This window comes from Eretmochelys imbricata, chromosome 15 (assembly GCF_965152235.1).
Source record: "Eretmochelys imbricata isolate rEreImb1 chromosome 15, rEreImb1.hap1, whole genome shotgun sequence".
Lineage (NCBI taxonomy): Eukaryota > Metazoa > Chordata > Testudines > Cheloniidae > Eretmochelys > Eretmochelys imbricata.
Genome location: NC_135586.1, coordinates 14046715 through 14064359, shown reverse-complemented (window position 1 = coordinate 14064359; position 17645 = coordinate 14046715).

The following is a 17645-nucleotide window of genomic DNA, read 5'->3' as shown; positions in this document are numbered from 1 at the left end:
CAGTTTCTCTGTGTGCTGTTCATTTCCTTCCCTGGGATAAGGTTTTATGTTTCTTCGTACCAAGTCTCCTCTGGTTTCCTGCAGCCTCCAATGGTTTAATCTCCCCACATCTCTTTGCAGTGTTATTCTGCCCTCCCACATGTTGGCCACCCTCCAGAGTTGGGGTCATGTCGGTTGCATACGCGATAGCAATTCATTCCAGTTATTCTCCCTAACAGAAAATGCATCGTTGCTTGCATAGCACCCGTCTGATCGAGTATCGTTCACACTCAGGCATCCTGTGATCTGGAACTTTTCAGCTTGGAAAAGAGACGACTGGGGGGGATACAATAGAGGTCTATAAAATCAGGAATGGTGTGGAGCAAATAAATAAGGACGTGTTATTTACCCCTTCTCACAACACAAGAACTAGGGGTCACCCAATGATATTAATAGGCAGTAGGTTTAAAACAAACAAAAGGAAGTATTTCTTCACACAATGCACAGTCAACCTGTGGAACTCCTTGTCAGAGGATGTTGTGCAGCACCCACAGGCCCTAGTCACCCACCCTTAGGCTTTTGGCTCCCTAGTCGTCAACTTTCTTGAGCGGAGACCCACCTCTCTCCCCGTCCTGACCAAGATATTTCCAGGCTGAACAGTTCCCTGCCTTCACTATTCCCAGCAAAAGACAGTTTGCCTCTCCAGGCCTGCTTGCTTTCTCCTCAGAGACTAATTACATTGCAGTTGCCCATACTTCTAATTTACCACATGGTTCTTCCTAAGCAAACCTATTTAATTCTTAAGGAAAAAGCATGCCAGAGAAAACATGAAAACAGTAAAAGAACCTACACGCCTGCTAGTCAGCTTACAGGAGCTCCCTGCCAGCCCAACCTCCACGAGAGCTCTGGGCCGTGCCAGTCCTTCCGACCCTTCCTTAAGGACCGGGGCCCTCCCTGGGCTGGAAGTCCTGTCCACTTCCTAGATCAGAACAAAGGCCCTGAGTCCACTTAAAGTCAGGCTATTTATTTACGCGTCCTTTCTTTGTCACCTGGTCCCCGAAGAACCCACTTTGTGTCTCTGAAATGTCCTAACAGAACAGGTGACCAGCAGACGAAAGGTTCAAGATTCAGAGGCTGCGTCCCTAAAGGGGGGGTTGCAATCCCCTCCTCCCCACGACTTTCTAGGAATTCCACTTCACACGTCTCGTCCCAGAAGATTAGTCCTGCCTGCTACAGTGTCCAGCTTAGTCGTGTGAAGATAACAGTACCTCCCAGATAATGTGTTAAGCCTGTCTTCCTCCGAACCAAGTTCCAAACCATCCCACAATGGTCCATAGACATTTGCATTTTTAATACAATGGGCTGTTAAAATACTTAAACTTGATTCAATAAGTTTCGTCCAGGATATTGCTGGAAATTGCCACAGTCGCAGCGGTACTGACCCATCAGCGCAGGGCTGGGGGAAGCCACAGGGATTCGCAACACTGAGTGAATGAACAGGCCCCAAGTTCTATATCCGTCTCTGGCATTGGCTCATTCTAGGACACTGGATAAGTCACTTAGCCCCTCTGCCTTTTTTCTTCCTGTTGCGCAATGAGGGCAATAAAACCCACCCGTGTCCTAGGGGTGTGGTGAGAATTCATCAGTCACTGTTTGCAAAGTGCTCTGAAGCTGTACAGTGCTCTAGGAACACTAGCTACTCGGTAATACTGATTCCTGTCTAGCCCATTGTTCCGTCATGTTTCCCCTGCTGTCGGATCCTGGCTTCCCCACTAATGAATGTGGGATTGTGCGGTTCTAAGTCAGAGTCCTACCCTGTGCTCTGTGGAGCACTTGCTCATGTCCTGCAGAGAACTGGCTGGTCACAGGTGCTGGTTCCTCCCCTACCGTCCAGCGGCTAAACTGTGTTAAAAGAGATCAACAATACGTGGCATCCTTTCCCATTGCTGGCACCCATGTAAACACCATGCAGTGGTGTTGCCAGAGGGAACTCATGAGATTGACAATGAAAGTCACCATGGTCCACTTGACTGAATGGGCAGCAGGTATCCCTGAGACCGGCTCTCTTTTAACACATGGTTCAGCCCATGCAAATAGCCTTCTTCTGGGGTGTCCCTCAGAGGCTTGTTACCCAACAGAGAAGCAGTGAGTAATGGATGGAGCTGTTCTAAGCTTATTAGCTGGCAGCCCTTGAGTGCATGGAAGCCTCCGTGAGGATGAGAGAGGGGCTGCTGCTGGAATAATTCATCCTGCAGTTCTAAGGAAAAGGAGTTTATTAAACTTCCCGTCATTGGCTGGAGGAAAACCTGAATCCGGCCATTCCTGTAGCCATGACTTCCAACTATTCTCCCAGAGCTTCAGGACTTGGCCGCCTCAGTTCTCAGAGTGGAAAGACTTTCATTCAGCAGATGTAACTAATGAAAATATCTGCAGACGGCCCATGTGGATTCCTTTCCTCTAGCCCTGCACGTAGCCACTCACAGACACATTTATCCCAGGGGATTCTCCATCACAATTGACCCCTCTTTCTCTTCACATGTCTGCTGTGCCCACTGTCTCTGGGAAATAACTGGCTCGGCAGGATTACTGCTGACAAGGACCTGGTGGTTTTAGTCCATCACAAATTGAATATGTGCCAACATGACGCAATTATAAAAAAGGCAAATATCGTTCTGGGGTGAATTAACAGGAGTCTTGTATTGAAGACACAGGAGAGAATTGTTCGGCTCCATTTGGCACTTGTATCCAGTGTTGGGCACCTCACTTTAAGAAAGATGTAAACAAACCGGAGAAGAGCAACACAAATGTTAAAGCTGGAGAAACATACAGATGAGGCAAGGTAAATAAAATGGGCATGAAAAAAGATGACTATGGTGGGAACCCTGATAACAGCCTTCAAATATGTTAAGGAGTGTGAAAAAGAGGATGGTGATTAATTGTTCTCCGTGTCCATTCACGGTAGGACAAGGAGTGAACGGCTTAATCTGCAGCAGGGGAGGTTTAAATGAGATATTAAGAGCTGGAGACTCTTCAGCTGGGCTGGGGGCATGTTCAGAGAGCAGGGTGCTGCCAGGCCCTGCGTCTGCACAGCGGAGGGGACTGATGCCCTGCGCTCTCTGTTCCAATCGCATCCTGGGCACAGCTCTGAGCAGCTCAGGGAAGGAGCCTTCTCGGGAGGGATCGCTCATGGTCCATGTCACGATTTGAGCATGGACGGTGGGGGACAGACAGGGGCCTTGGGACCCAAGAACCTTATAACTCTGATGACTGGTGTCTTTCCCTGCTGAGACTGTTGTTCCTGCTGCTGGTACCCTCTGCTCCAAAGACCTCATCCAACGCCCACGGAAATCAAGGGGAGTCTTTTCAGTGACCTCCACAGGCTCTAGGCGCTGGTCCCAAGAGCAGAGCTCCTGCCAAGCTCACAGCTTCTCTGTGCATCTCCACAGGATAGCCCATTTCTGCTACATCAGGGGGAGCGACCGACTGTCACCGGCACGGAGGGCTGGAGTTACGAGTCACCCCTCTGTACAGCCACATTAATACAACTGAGCCCTCCTAATCCTCAGCTACCCTGTCTGTAGCTCCTCCTTCTGCTTTGCTCACGTAGGTCCTCAGTGCACGCTCATGGCCATGGCCTGCGTCACACACGCTTGAGCAAACCCCTGTTCCCTTATGCTGATCCAGGGTGTTCTCGATGCTGGGCTCTAGTCGAGATCTGCTCTGGGACGGCGTCCTCCTGCAGTCACACCAAATTTCATTCCACAGGCCATGAGCTCCAGACGCTTAGCTCTGAGGGTTGGTTCGAATCTGCAGTGCTGATGAAATTCGCAGTTCAACGCCTGGGTTAAATCCTTGAAGGGATGGGTTGGGTTGGGTTGGGTTGCCCAGTACAGGTTTGAATGTTCATAGAACAATGCAGGGTCTTTCTCTCCAATGGCCATTTGCAGGTCTCTCAGGAGTAAGGCAGAGCTAAGAAGCCCTTTCCCGTTAGCTGGGGAAGTGTTAGGAGGGATTGGCCAGGCTCTGATCTCATTGCAGTGTAAATCAGGAAGAGCTCCACAGAAGCCCTTTGTGAATTTGCTCACCAGTGCGAAAGACAGGGCTGCCAAGTGTCACACACCTCACTTATCTGTCAGCCTTTGGCAGCCCTGCCACGCCCGCCCGTCGACCGGAATCTCACACATCTGGCTGGGCTGTGGCCAGGAGTTCTCTCGTGGCCACCAGAGACCATTATTGTGCATGGTACCTCAGAGAGGGAACGGCAGGTGCTAAGGGCAGGTGACTCACAAGGGGTGTCTCTACGGGTATCTGAGAAGGAGTTGAAGGGGGACTAGAGAAGGGGGCAGGAACTGAGAAGGGACGGAATAGGGGACTGGAACTGAAAAGGAATGGGGGTAGATGAGGGAAGCCAGTGCAGGGATGGGAAAATGGGGGAGGCTGTCTCATAACCCATATACCTCCGGCTGTCACAGCCTCGTTAGCTCTACAGGAAGTCATTCCCCCAGATCAGAGTGAGACATGCACAGTAAACCCTGGCCTGCAGCTGCTATGCAGCGAAAAGGAAGGCTTCGTTCAACAGGGGAGTTTTCGTCTCAGTTCCCCATCTGACCGTGTCACTGTGAGGAGCACTCCCAGTCTGCACAGCACAGTAATAATCAGCCTCATCCTCGGCCTGGGCTCCAGTGATGGTTAACGACGCCCTGTTACCATATGTCTCACCAGAGAAACGCTCGGGGATCCCGGAGGCTCTGCTCCTAGACTCATAGATCAGTAACCGAGGGGCCTTCCCTGATCTCTGCTGATACCAGGATGGGTAGTATTTACTAATGAAATCCACCCCTTGCAGCGTGCAGTGCAGCTCGGCCGTCTCCCCCGGTTTCACTGCCATGGTGGAGCTTGTCTGAGTCAGCGCACTCTGGGAACTCCAACCTGGAGAGAGCAACAGAAACCAACCAATCACAACCTGCCTCTCTTGTCTGAGAAATGTTCTTCCCAAATCAGAGAGCGAGTCCCAGGCATTTCAACCCAAAGTCCAGTTAGTGATCAGCCCCTGGTCATGGGATCCATTCAGAGAAACCCCACCCCCCACCCTTACCAACGCAGTAAGTGAGCAGCGTGAGGAGCAGAGGGGCCCAGGCCATGGTGGGAATCCAGATGAGCTTGGCTTCCTGAGGCAAATGGGTCTGTGGCTGCAACCCTCCGATTCTCTCTTAAACACCCAGAGCTGGAGAACGGCCCCTTCATGCAAATCCGCTCCCTGCTCAGTGGTTGGAGAGCATGTTCTAGAGAAGAAGAAAAAAAACTCAAAAGAAGTTGAGGATCAAGAGTCAGCAGAGGAACAAGGCAGCATGAAGAATGAAGAAGAGGAGAAATCTAAGGAAGAGAAGGAAAAAGACCCCTGAATTCCTAATATTTGTCCAGCCACGTACAAGAAGTAACTGATTATGGTAGTGCTGCTCGTTGTACCATTGAAAGTCCTAATGCAACCAGGATTTGAATCCAGGTCTCCAGAACGCCCATTAGCACAGTAAGCCATTGTGTGCTACAGCTCAGTGATTTCATAAGAAGTCTGACGGCGACGGCTGCGGCTCTCTGCAGCGCAATCCAGGGCTACCAGCCCCGTTTGTCTTCTCAGCAATAGAAGACGTTTGCATTGCTCTTTAAAACATTTCAGACTGATATTTAGTTATTCACTAAGGAAGTGCTGGTGTTTGGTATCCATTTCAGGCAGTGTAGGCTCCTTCAGTGTAAAGTACTTTCTGCTTTTAATTTTTACAGTACCTGCCCTATGGCCACAAAGACACTGCAAAGATGGCTGGAAGGGATGGAAGTTTTCCCAGTGAATCAGTGCGTTCATGTTTGTTTAATCACACATGGGTGCGAGTTCTGGTGTTGCTGAGGATTCCTTCCTGTAATTTGGCCTTCACGGGGTCTGCATGTGCCTCTCCCACTCCCCTTCTCAGCGGGGCAGAGGATAAAGAGCTCTGGGGCTCCCTGGGCACATGTACATGGCACCACAATGGGCAGGGGGTGGGTTGGAGGACAACAGAAAATAGAGAGGGGGGAGAATTGGTTGGGGGTGTAGAACACACATCGCTCAGCATCCAGGAAAGGCAGCTCCTGCCTGACCCCTTCCGCAAGTGCATTACAAGGAGTGTCTCTGGCATGAACAGGCCCCTGCAGCCCAGTCGCTCCCTCGCTCCTGTTATGGAAAACCCCTAGTTACTGGGCACAACCTGAGCAAACAGCCCACGTGCAGGTAGGGCATGGACCCTTCCCCACCCCCACCTGCCACGGAAGGGCAGAACTGCTCCATAATCCCCTGTCTAGCTATTGCACCTCCCCTGCCTGGGGCAATTGAATGTGGATCTCCATAGCCACGGAACCAACGGCTTCAGCCCCTACCTCAAACTTCCCCTGCATGTTGGCTTGGAGGAGCCCAGGCAGGGCCCATGGGGAAATGGGGAATGCATCTGGGAAGTGTCCCTGTCTCCTGCCACCTCCACATGGCAGGACCTTTCAGACTCTGCTGCCTGACCAGTTTCTGCACCTGTCTGGGGTACTGGGGGAAGAATTTGCCCCTAAATGAGTAAAAGCCAAATTCAAACTGGGACCAGGCCACAGAGGGTCACAAAGCCAGCCCCAACCAGAGAGAGCTCAGAGAGGAGTCGCGGGATCAGTCACTTCCTGGCCTCCTTCATGATGGAAGAATGGACTCAAAAGTGACCAGGACTCTGCCAACCGGTGCCCCCCTTCTGATTGCTGTCCAGGGCGATGGCCAAGCAGAGGCCAAGGAAGATCGGTACGGTGCACACAGAAGCTCAAGCTGCCTCAGATGGAGTTTCTAGCTCCTGTTCCTTATTTCTTCTCTTTCCTTTTCTGTTTCTCTTTCCCCTCTGTCTGTCTGTCCGTCTGCTTGTGGCAACCAGCTGGAATGAGGCTGGGTTATTGTAACTCCACTGTAATATTATCACATGCCTCTGGTTCCAGTCTCCCTCCCCCAGGATGGGAACCGCGGGCTTGGCAGAGCCGTCAGCTGCGTTCAGAGTCAACCGAAAGCCACTGAACTCTGAGCTGTTCTGTGGACTGAGAGGCGTAGGTGCTGGAACTAGGGGGTTGGGCGGGCTCTCGGGTGTCCGTTATATGCAGGGTTTACAGTTTGGTTCAATGGCTCTCAACACCGCCACTATAAATATTGTTCCAACACCCCTGCTGAGAGGGGAGCAGGGCCTGGCAAACTATCCACCAGAAACACCAGAAACCAGGGGATTTCTGCAGCTCTAGTGACCTCTTCTGGCCAAACGACAGATCTGTGACCTGGGCAAAACCTTTTCCTTTGCCTGACACTACGAAATTAGGTCGAATTTATAGAAGTCGGTTTTGTAGAAAGCGGTTTTATACAGTTGATTGTGCGTGTCCCCACACAAATGCTCTAAGTGCACATAGTCAGCGGAGTGTGTCCACAGTACCACCGTCGACTTCCGGAGCGTTGCACTGTGGGTTCCCGCAGTCTCTGCCGCCCATTTGAATTCTGGGTAGAAATCCCAGTGCCTAATGGGGCTAAAACATTGTCGCAGGTGGTTCTGGGTACATATCGTCAGGCCCCCGTTCCCTCCCTCCCTCTGTTAAAGCAGTGGCAGACGATCATTTTGCGCCTTTTTTCTTGAGTTACCTGCGCAGACGCCATAAGACGGCAAGAATGGAGCCCGCTCAGCTAACCATCAACGTATGTCTCCTGGGTGCTGGCAGATGTGGTACTGCATTGCTACACAGCAGCAAATTGCCTTTGGCAGCAGACAGTGCAGTGGTAGCCGTATCGACGTAGTCCTGGGCACTCTTTTAATCGGGCGCCTGGGCAAACATGGGAGTGACTCAGCCAGGTCATTTCCCTTGTTTCGTCTCATGGCGATTCAGTCCTTTTAACCTCCAGCCAGCAGAAGATGATGGCTAGTCGTCATACTGCACTGTCTTCTGCCGAGCACCCAGGAGATGATGATGGCTAGCGGTTGTACTGCACAGTCTGCCGCCAGCAAGATGTATAAAGATAGATGAAGTGGCTCAAAACAAGAAATAGACCAGATTTGTTTTGTATTTATTTTCTCCTCCCTCCCTGCCTCTGTGAAATCAACGGCCTGCTAAACCCAGTTTTGAGTTCTATCCTTGAGGGGGCCATTCAGTTTCTCACAAAGCCACCCCCTTTGTTGATTTTAATTCCCTGTAAGCCAACCCTCCCTCCATCAGGGCAACGGCAGACAATCGTTCCGTGCCTTTTTTCTGGGCAGACGCCATACCACGGCAAGCATGGAGCCCCGCTCAGATCACTTTGGCAATTAGGAGCACATTAAACACCACACGCATTATCCAGCAGTATATGCAGCACCAGAACCTGGCAAAGCGATACCGGGTGAGTAGGCAACGTCAGCACGGTGATGTGAGTGATGAGGACATGGACACAAACTTCTCTCAAAGCAGGGGCCCTGGCAATGTGGGCATCATGGTGCTAACGGGGCAGATTCATGCGGTGGAACGCCGATTCTGGGCCCGGGAAACAAGCACAGACTGGTGGGACCGCATAGTGTTGCAGGTCCGGGACGATTCCCAGTGGTTGCAAAACTTTCGCATGCATAAGGGCACTTTCATGGAACTTTGTGAGTTGCTTTCCCCTGCCCAGAGGCGCAAGAATACCAAGATAAGAGCAGCCCTCACAGTTGAGAAGCGAGTGGCAATAGCCCTGTGGAAGCTTGCAATGCCAGACAGCTACCGGTCAGTCGGGAATCAATTTGGAGTGGGCAAATCTACTGTGGGGGCTGCTGTGATGCAAGTAGCCCACGCAATCAAAGATCTGCTGATATCAAGGGTAGTGACCCTGGGAAATGTGCAGGTCATACTGGATGGCTTTGCTGCAATGAGATTCCCTAACTGTGGTGGGGCCATAGACAGAACCCATATCCCTATCTTGGCACCAGAGCACCAAGCCGCAGAGTACATAAACCACAAGGGGTACTTTTCAATAGTGCTGCAAGCACTAGTGGATCACAAGGGACGTTTCACCAACATCGGCGTGGGATGGCCAGGAAAGGTACATGACGCTCGCATCTTCAGGAACTCTGGTCTGTTTCAAAAGCTGCAGGAAGGGACTATATTCCCAGACCAGAAAATAACCGTTGGGGATGTTGAAATGCCTATAGTTCTCCTTGGGGATGCAGCCTACCCCTTCATGCCATGGCTCATGAAGCCATACACAGGCAGCCTGGACAGTAGTCAGGAGCTGTTCAACTACAGGCTGAGCAAATGCAGAATGGTGGTAGAATGTGCATTTGGACGTTTAAAGGCGCGCTGGCGCAGTTTACTGACTCGGTTAGACCTCAGCGAAACCAATATTCCCACTATTATTACTGCTTGCTGTGCGCTCCACAATATCTGCGAGAGTAAGGAGGAGATGTTTATGGCGGGGCAGGAGGTTGAGGCAAATCGTCTGGCTGCTGGTTTCGCACAGCCACACACCAGGGCAGTTAGAAGAGCACAGGAGGGCGCGATGCGCATCAGAGAAGCTTTGAAACCCAGTTTCATGACTGGACAGGCTACAGTGTGAAAGTTCTGTTTGTTTATCCTTGATGAAACCCCCCACCCCTTGGTTCACTCTACTTCCCCGTAAGCTAACCACCCTCCTCTCCTCCCTTTGATCACCGCTTGCAGAGGCAATAAAGTCATTGTTGCTTCCCATTCATGCATTCTTTATTCATTCATCACACAAATAGGGGGATAACTACCAAGGTAGCCCAGGAGGCGTGGTGGAGGAGAGAAGCACCCGGAGGGATGGTGGAGGAGGGAAGGACAAGGCCACACAGCACTTTAAAAGTTTAAAACTTTGAAACTTATTGAATGCCAGCCTTCTGTTGCTTGGGCAATCCTCTGGGGTGGAGTGGCCGGGTGGCTGGAGGCCCCCCCACCGCGTTCTTGGGCGTCTGAGTGAGGAGGCTATGGAACTTGGGGAGGAGGGTGGTTGGTTACACAGGGGCTGTAGCAGCGGTCTGTGCTCCTGCTGCCTTTCCTGCAGCTCAACCATATGCTGGAGCATATTGGTTTGATCCTCCAGCAGCCTCAGCATTGAATCCTGCCTCCTCTCATGACGCTGCCGCCACCTTTCAGCTTCAGCCCTCTCTTCAGCCTGCCACTTACTCTCTTCAGCCCGCCATTTACTTTCTTCAGCCCGCCACCTCTCTTCCCAGTCATTTTGTGCTTTCCTGCACTCTGACATTGTCTGCCTCCATGCATTCGTCTGTGCTCTGTCAGTGTGGGAGGATAGCATGAGCTCAGAGAACATTTCATCACGATTGCGTTTTTTTCGCCTTCTAATCTTCACTAGCCTCTGGGAAGCAGAAGACCCTGTGATCCTTGAAACACATGCAGCTGGTGGAGAAAGAAAAAAGGGACAGTGGTATTTAAAAAGACACATTTTCTAGAACAATGGCTACACTCTTTCACGGTAAACCTTGCTGTTAACATTACATACATAGAACATGTGCTTTCGTTCCAAGGTCGCATTTTGCCTCCCCCCACCACGTGGCTAGCCCCTCACCCCTCCCCATGGCTAACAGCGGGGAACATTTCTGTTCAGCCACAGGCAAACAGCCCAGCAGGAACGGGCACCTCTGAATGTCCCCTTAAGAAAAGCCCCCTATTTCAACCAGGTGACCATGAATGATATCACTCTCCTGAGGATAACACAGAGAGATAAAGAACGGATGTTGTTTGAATGCCAGCAAACATACACTGCAAAGCTTTGTTCTACAATGATTCCCGAGTACGTGCTACTGGCCTGGTGTGGTAAAGTGTCCTACCATGGTGGATGGAATAAGGCTGCCCTCCCCAGAAACCTTTTGCAAAGGCTTTGGGAGTACATCCAGGAGAGCCGCAAATGCCAGGGCAAATTAATCCTTTCACATGCTTGCTTTTAAACCATGTATAGTATTTTAAAAGGTACACTCACCAGAGGTCCCTTCTCTGCCTGGCGGGTCCGGGAGGCAGCCTTGGGTGGGTTTGGGGGGTACTGGCTCCAGGTCCAGGGTGAGAAACAGTTCCTGGCTGTCAGGAAAACCGGTTTCTCTGCTTGCTTGCTGTGAGCTATCTACAACTTCATCATCATCTTCTTCCTCGTCCCCAAAACCTGCTTCTGTGTTGCCTCTATCTCCATTGAAGGAGTCAAACAACACGGCTGGGGTAGTGGTGGCTGAACCCCCTAAAATGACATGCAGCTCATCATAGAAGCGGCATGTTTAGGACTCTAACCCAGATCGGCCATTTGCCTCTCTGGTTTTCTGGTAGGCTTGCCTCAGCTCCTTAAGTTTCATGCAGCATTGCTTCGGGTCCCTGTTATGGCCTCTGTCCTTCATGCCCGGGGAGATTTTGACAAAGGTTTTGGCATTTCAAAAACTGGAACGGAGTTCTGATAGCACGGATTCCTCTCCCCATACGGCGATCAGATCCCGTACCTCCCGTTCGGTCCATGCTGGAGCTCTTTTGAGATTCTGGGACTTCATCGTGGTCACCTCTGCTGATGAGCTCTGCATGGTCATCTCTGCTGATGAGCTCTGGCCAGCGTGGCAAGCTGCAAGTGACCATGCAAACAGGAAATTGAAATTCAAAAGTTTGCAGGCCTTTTCCTGTCTACCTGGCCAGTGCATCTGAGTTAAGAGTGCTGTCCAGAGCAGTCACAGTAGAGCACTCTGGGATAGCTCCCGGAGGCCAATACCGTCTAATTGCGTCCACAGTACCCCAAATTTGACCCGGCAAGGCCGATTTAAGCACTAATCCACTTGTCAGGGGTGGAGTAAGGAAATCGATTTTAAGAGACCTTTAAGTAAAAAAAAAGGGCTTCATCGTGTGGACGGGTGCAGGTTGACATCGATTTAACGCTGCTAAATTCGATCTAAACTCCTAGAGTAGACCAGGGCTGAGATTCCTCCCAGGGGGATGTTACAGGCTCAGCCCAGAGCACAGGGGCTGCGCTCCCGGGGCTCTGTCAGTGGCCGTGTGCAAGAGCTGTGCAGGAAATGCAGTAAAAGAGAGACTCTTCACGCCATGAACATTATTATTGATTATCTGCATTGCGGTAGCACCTTAGAGCCTCTGGCATGAACAGGACCCCATTGTGCCAGGCCCTGTACAAACCCAGAACAACATGGCGGACCCTGACCCAAAGAACGCACGCTCTGTGCAGCAGACAAGAGATGCCAGGTGGAGACACACAGACAGGTGGCCATGCCAGGGGAGCACAAGGAAACAAGGAAGCAATAATCCTTGTCTATACACGTTTCCATTCTTCAACAGAGAGTTGTCGCCTGCACTGTGAACATGGGAGCCTCTCCGAAAGGAGAATTGTCTCCCAGCAATGCTGTGAAGCCCCAGCCACGGGGTTTTCCCCAGGCTGCTGGGGAGGAGACTGGGGGGCTGGAGAGGTAGGAGGAGGGGTCATGCTGGTGCCTGTCTACGGATGGATGGGATCAGAGTCTCAGGGGTTACCTGGACAGCTCATTGTGTATTTCATTCATTATCACGATAATTTAGGTCTAAGAGTTTAGGTTTTGTAGGTGCATGCAATAGCGGGGAAAGAATCAACTAAATAATAAAACATTCACATCACTGGGCACTCTGGGTCCGTTCTCAGCTGGATAAAGCACCCTCATTCCAGTGGTTCCAGGGCAGCTACACGTCTACACCTGGGAATTCAGGCCAGATGTTTTTAACTTCTGCTGGTACCATCGCACCCTGTCATTGCCGATGCTGTACCCACTGCTCAGAGCACAGGAGAGCTTTACCCTAGTTCCTGGAGGTTCTGCCACTGAGAGCGGCTGAGTCACCACGAGCTGGGAGCTGGTGCCTACAACAACAAGACTATACACACAATTGCCACAAATGTTAGCCTCAGCTCCCATGGGCCATTACATCCCAGAGAAGAGCCTTGGGCCAGCAAAGCCTGGTCTAGCGGGGTGTCCTCACCTGTGCACCATGCCCCCAGGAGAACAATCACAGGAGCCCAGAGAATTGTGCAGAGATTTCAAGCACCCAGAAGAAGCTCTTCAGTCACCCTGGAACCTGTTCCATGCTCCCAGCTTAAATTTCCCTCAGCAGAACCATCCCGAGCCTTTATGCAAATCTGCACAGCTGTTATTGGCTCTCCGACTCAGTGGTAGGGCATCATGGGAAAATCAAAGCCTGGAAAACTCCATCCTGCCTATCAGCCATCTGACCCTGATGTAGGAAGCACCTTTGTAGTCAGTGAGGGAGTGGCAACAAGCTCCACTGAGCCGTGCCATTGCGGACAGCAATCCCTGGCAGATTCAGCTGCAGGGCCAAGGTTGGGTATTTCCAAGGCTGTCACTAAGGAAAGAGCCTCTCGACAGTGCCAGATTTAAGGGCAGGCAACTGCCTGGGGTGCCGAGTTTGGGGAGCGTCGGCCTCGGGGGGCTGGTTTTGTTGTTAGGAACAAAGGAGAAAATAGAATGTTTGAAGTAAAACGTTTCAGATGTGCCGTATGTGGATTCATTTTTCACTGACCTTCTAGAATGTTCTGGACCTTTGTAGAATCTCGTGGAACCTTCCAGACTTTCTGAGTGAGGTGAAGTTGGAGCCCAACTGTGACATTGTGAACCTTGTTTTCTTGTTTAATTGTGAAAGCGTACTTGTGTTTTAATACCTGAAGAGTGTAAGTAGTGACTAAACAAGGACATATTCAAGAGATCTCTTTCGAACCCATTTGCTTTTATATGGCATCAATAAATACAGATTTAGAGATCCTAGGGTTCAAATTTATCGTCGTTTATGACAGGGATAAATCATGCACGCTAATCATGCATCAAAGTCGTAAAATGGGCTACAAATGCAATAAAAATACAGGAATCAAAACTTTAACAAATGGGGAGATGGGGGCACCGAAGACTCCTCGCTGGGGGAGCTATTTGGTCCCGGACCGGCCCTGCCTTCAGATAGTCTAGCGAGATCTACAATTATCACAAGTTCTAGGGCCCTAAGGCCTTCAACTTCCCAAAGCCCTTCCTTTGGGAGGTAAGTTACAGAGGGGTGTGTTGCTAATGCTATTGGGCGGTCTTAGACTGCCACCTGCTGGTCTGTATAGAGTCTCTCAGGGCTTAAATCCTGTGAGGTCCTGACTGCCTCTCAATTGACCTCAGTCAAACCCCAACTCTTGTGTCTCTAAACAGCCCCGTTGCTCTCAGCCCCACTGACTCCCCGACACGCTTCCTGTTATTGCTTCGGTCACAGCTCAGAGTCCCGGCACTCTGCAGAGACCTGATTTGTACTGAAAAGTGTCGTTTCACAGGTTTGGAAAGTGTGATCCCTTGTGTGGATGGGTCCCCGTTAGACGGTCCCACACTTTAGGGCCCAGGCACATAGGGATAATCCACAACAATGATCCCCTTGGTCATGCTCCGCAGCATCCCATCCACGCAAGCTCCATGAGCCCAGATACCACGTGCCCTGCGTGGCAATTAAAGGGCAAAACCGGAAATCCAATCCCTTAATGCTGACACTGGTTTGGTATTGTAGGGTTGCTGGGGAAGGACGGCTTTCTAAAAGGAATGTTTTAAAGAATATTGAGGATTATTCTGAAAAGCAAAAGCGAAGCCTTCAATGATCTTTACAAAGAGGCATGAGAAATAAGCGGCAGAGCCCACTGGCCTCCCAGGCTCGGCATTGTCTCAAAGGAACACGGACCAGGTTAGAACTTTGCTGCTCAGCTGGAGGGAAGTTGCACCGGGGCCAAGGACTCCAGTGGCGGCAGCTTTAGGTCCCCTTGTCGGTACTGGCTTTGCTTTACAAATGTGGAGTACGTGGCGCTTGGACGCCCCCTGGGCCTGATCCGGGGAAGTGCTGAGCACATGCAGCTCTGGTGGAAGCCAGCGGGAGTTGGGAGCCCCCAGCACCCGAGAGGTGGGCTCACTCTATTTCCAGGAGGACAACTCCATGCAAATAGGAACATCAGCACTAGCGTCTGTGAGGGCGCTGTAGGAGAAGGAAGGTGAGATTACCCTTGTCTGTGTAACTCAAGAGGCCACGACTAGAACAGTGTGTCCAGGTCTGGGGTCTGCAATTTTAAAAGGCCCTTGACAAGGTAGAGAGGGTTCACAGAAGAGCAACGTGAATATTTCTAGGCCTGGCAAACACTAATCGTCGGCTGAGTGACTTTATCTCTCACTATTTAGCTTGTGAAACAGAAGGTTAAGAGGTGACTTGATCACGGCGGAAGGGCAGATACTCAGGGCTGTTTAATTTAGCAGACCAAGGCAGAACAAGATCCAATGTCTGGGAGCTGCAGTTAGAAAAATACAAACTGGAAATGAAATGCACAGTAGTTAAGCACTGGAGCAGATTACAAAGGGATGTGGTACATGAAGCCTGAGCAGGGTCTTTCTAAAAGAGATGGGCGAGTTCCACCAGATGTTTTGGGCGAGAGGCAGGAATTACTGCGTGAAGTTCTGTGGCCTCTCTCACACTGGAAGTCAGGCTGGATGATCACAATGGTCCCTTCTAGGCTGCAACTCCACAGAACTATGATCTGGAGCTAGAAGTATAATAATGGTACCAGCCATTAGCCAGAAGAGCTCTTCAAAAACCAGCTTCGGCTGGTCCAATATCACAGTATAATGCCTACTGTGGAATGGTTCCCGTTGGTATCCTTGGGGCTGTGATCCCTAGTGCGCTGGTTTGATTTCCTTACTGCCTTTAACTCAGTCTGTCCATCAGGCCAGTGAGGTAGTGTCAGAATACACGTGAGTGCTTCAGCCAGAAAAGCCCGTAGCTTTGAAAGGCAATGAGGACTGACAGGAATTGGAGATCACACTTAGCCAGGAGTCAATCCACTGGGCCATCTTATAGGAACAAGAGACACACAGATGGGCTCCAGGCGCTGTGTCACTATGGGTGAGAGCGGTTTTTGTTCCTCTTCTCTGTGCAGCTGTATCACTGTGTACTGGTTAGATGTGCCATCCCAGTCTGAGCAGTAGTAATCAGCATCGTCCTCCCCTTGAGCCCTGCTGATAGTTAAAAAGCAGGTGTTCCTGGAAGGGTCTTTAGAGGCCGTGAACCTGTCAGGGACACCAGAGCCTTTATGCTGGGTAGAGTCATCCTTGTAATACAGCAGGTATTTTGGTTTCTCCCCTTGCTTCTGCTGGTACCAGTATATGTATATACTGCTGATGCTCTCTCCACTGCTCAGAACACATGCGAGTTGGGCAGTTTCTCCTGGAGTCGCTGACATAGTGAGTGGCTGAGTCAAAGTGAACTGGTAGCTGGAGCCTGAAACAACACAGAACCACAGGTCACCAACTTGTCTATAAATGTGGGTGTGCGCAGGCACCTGGCACATTTCCTGACCTAGTTTCTGAGATCGAGCATGCAATTATATTTACCTGCCCAACAGGCTACCAGAACCAGCAGAGTGGTGACCCAAGCCATCCTAGGAACCACACACCCAGCCAGAGCGGTCTCTGAATTCAATGGTGCCTTCTCCGCTTGCTTCTTAAACCCTGTGATGTGAGCAGACATCCTGAATGCAAATCTGGACGCCTCTGATAGGCTCCAAATAATCTTCAGCTCAATGGCACCCACCCCACAGGCAGCCGGGGACAGTCGGTGCGTTGCTGGGCTACGAGTAAGTGGTGACGGCCTCGGGTATTTTTATCCCATGAGGACACCCTTGAAAAATGTTTCCACCAGATTCCCCACAGCTGTTCAATTGGTTTGTTGCACTGTACAGTGGGAGGGGAGGACAATGGATTCCCCTGACCCTGTATCATTGGAGTCGCTGCTGAAGGCGGGACACAGGCCCAGTGGGGCGGATAATCTGTTCCAGGGTGGAAGGGTCGTTCCCTGGCAGAGTTTATTGGTGGCTCTGGTCTCCAGTGGGTTCTCTGCATTATTCCCCACAAGTGCAGAAGCTCAGCACCCTGCACTGCATGGGACGGAGAAGGGGCGGTTGTGAAGGAGCTCGGGAAAGCCATGATCTGCCTCTGTGCGATAAGGGGATAGATGGTTTCAGAGCCAACCTTTATTGGTGTTTATGACAACTACGCATCAGTTCTTGTCATCAGCTTCAGCATTTCTGACTTCCCCTATGACAACACTTATTATTACACTTGGCACAATTCAATTTTTAAATATAATTTCAACAGATAATATCAATGTTTATATTTACACTTTTTACTATTTTTATCTCTTTAAATGTTCACAGTTGTGGGAAATTCTGGGTGGCTCAGACAACAATTATTCAATGACAGTAGATGTTGAGATTCAAAATGCTAAAGCTTTATCACCATTAAAACACAAACGATCAACACCACGTCTCAAAATACACCGACTACATATCCTTAAATCAAACCTTTGTAAGTTCTCAAGTAGCATTTTCTTGCTTTGCCTGTCTGTAAAATTTGATTATTACTCATGGAAATATTTTTGGTTGTTTTTTGTGTAAGCTGTGAAATCGACATTTACCACTAAAAATCGAATCCTTCCAAACCTACTTATTTGGTGTAGTGTCTTGGGTTTATGAAATTTCTAACCCCTGCTTTCATCACTTTTCTGACTCACACAGAGACAATCCTTTTAGTACATGAACCTTTCAGTGTTGCTAACCGCGAGTGTTCAAAAAT